At 31.9% G+C, this 2,424-nt stretch overlaps 1 pseudogene; it reads left to right on the top strand.

The window, feature by feature from the left end:
- On the top strand, positions 1 to 2,424 carry LOC112525426 (annotated as a pseudogene).

Below are 2,424 nucleotides of genomic sequence, written 5' to 3'. Positions count from 1 at the left end.
ATGGTGAATTTAGTTGGCACTCTAAATGACTCTCATGAGGATTTGGCTACAAATGTTGATACTAATAATATTTCTAATGATGTTCCTGCTGTTAATGTTAATAATGCTTCTAATGATGTTAATGCTAATAATGCTTCTAATGATGTTTCTCATGCTACTGATGGTGATGGTTCTACTAATGTTGATGATGTTTTTGTTCATTTTGATATATTTGATCCAAGAAATTGGGATGCATTAGATTCTAAAATGATTGATGTGTTAGTTGTTAAGGGACCTAAAAGAGATTTGTCTGTTCAGAAAGGTCCTAAAGATAAATTGTCTAAACGCTTTTCTGCCACATGGTATACTAGAATTTTATCAAATAGGGAGAAATGTGATAGAGATTGGCTTGTATATTCGGTAGAGCTTGATAAGGTATTTTGTTTTTGTTGTAAAATCTTTAAAAAAAGACATATAAAAGGTTAGTTAACAAATGATGGATTTGGGGATTGGTCACATCTTAGCACTAGACTTAAGGAGCATGAAACAAGTATAGATCATGTAATGAATATGAAAACTTGGTATGATTTGCGGCTAAGACTTCAAAAGAATCAAATCATTGACAAAGTTGTTCAAACCCAAATAGAAAAAGAAAAAAATCATTGGAAAAAAGTTTTGGTAAAAGTTGTTTCTATTGTAAAATTTCTTGCAAAACATAATCTTGCATTTCGTGGAAGTAAAGCAAAATTGTATGAGAATAGCAATGGTAACTTTTTGGACTTGATTGAGATGTTGGCTGAATTTGACCCAATTATTCAAGATCATGTTCAACGTATTACAAATGATGATTTACATTTTCATTATCTTGGTCCTAGAATTCAAAATGAGTTGATAACTTTGCTTGCCAGGAGACTTAAATGTGAAATTATTAATAAAGTAAAAGAGGCAAAGTATTTTTCTATTATCCTTGATTGCACTCCCGATATAAGTCATCAAGAACAAATGTCCTTGATATTAAGGTCTGTAGATGTTTCTTCTAAAATTGTTAGCATTGAGGAATATTTTTTAGGATTTTTAGAAGTAGATAATACCACGGGCCAAGTTTTGTTTGATGTTCTAGTAGCTGAATTAAAGTCTCTTGGTTTGGATTTAGATGATGTGCGAGGACAAGGTTATGATAATGGTTCAAACATGAAGGGAAAACATCAAGGAGTACAAAGGAAACTACTAGATATAAATCCTAGAGCATTTTATACTTCTTGTGCTTCTCATAGTCTTAATTTAACTTTGTGTGATATAGCCAATACTTGTGGCAAAGCTAGAGATTTTTTTGGCATAATTCAACGTATTTATACAATATTTGCTAATTCCACTAAAAGATGGCAAGTGTTTAAAGATAATGTAAAAGGATGGACCGTCAAGTCATTGTCACCGACTCGCTGTTAGAGTCGTATTGATAGTGTAAAGGCTATAAGATTTCAAGTGTTAGAGATAAGAGAAGCTTTACTTCAAGTGGCGGAAATAGATAATGACTCAAAAATTAGAAGTGAAGCAAAATCTTTAGCACATAATGAGCTTGGTGATTTTGAGTTTCTAGTGTCAATGGTGGTTTGGTATGAGATATTGTATGCCGTAAATTTGATTAGTAAACATTTACAGTCAGAAAATATGTTAATTGATGTTGCTATTGATCAAGTTAAGGGGCTGATTTCTTATTTTAAGGGATATAGAGAAACCGGATTTTTAGATGCTATAGAATCAACAAAAACGATTGCCACTGAATTGAATATTAATCCGTTGTTTCCTCAAAGACGTGAAATTCGAAGAAAAAAGCATTTTGATGAAAATCCGCGTGATGCATCTGAAATGAATTCACAATCAACGGAGGAGTTATTTAGAGTTAATTATTTCTTATGTGTCGTTGATCATGCAATTGCTTCACTAAGTAGGAGATTCGAACAATACCAAGAATATGAAAGTGTGTTTGGGTTTTTGTTTACATCTGATAAGTTGCGTTCTTTGGATGATACATGTTTAAAGTCTTGTTGTACTAATTTTGAAAATGCACTGAAGAAACAAGACCAATCTGATATAGATGGGAATGAYTTATATGTTGAACTGAARATACTTCAAGATCTTTTACCCACACAAAAGATGGGACMTCTTGATATTTTAAAGTATTTGAAACATGTTGAATGCTTCCCTAATGCGATTATTGCTTATAGAGTTTTGTTGACTATTCCTGTAACCGTTGCATCTACAGAAAGAAGTTTTTCAAAGTTGAAGTTGTTGAAGTCTTATATGCGCTCCACAATGACACAAGAAAGGCTTAACGGACTTGCAATTATAGCACTTGAAAATGACTTTTTGGAGAAAATTGATTATAAAGAGCTTATTGAAGATTTTGTTTCCAAGAATGTTAAAAGAATGATTTTATTCAAGTGA

Source organism: Cynara cardunculus (assembly GCF_001531365.2).
Source record: "Cynara cardunculus var. scolymus isolate 2C chromosome LG 1, CcrdV1, whole genome shotgun sequence".
Classification (NCBI taxonomy): Eukaryota; Viridiplantae; Streptophyta; class Magnoliopsida; order Asterales; family Asteraceae; genus Cynara; species Cynara cardunculus.
This window is presented reverse-complemented; position numbering and strand designations above follow the sequence as displayed.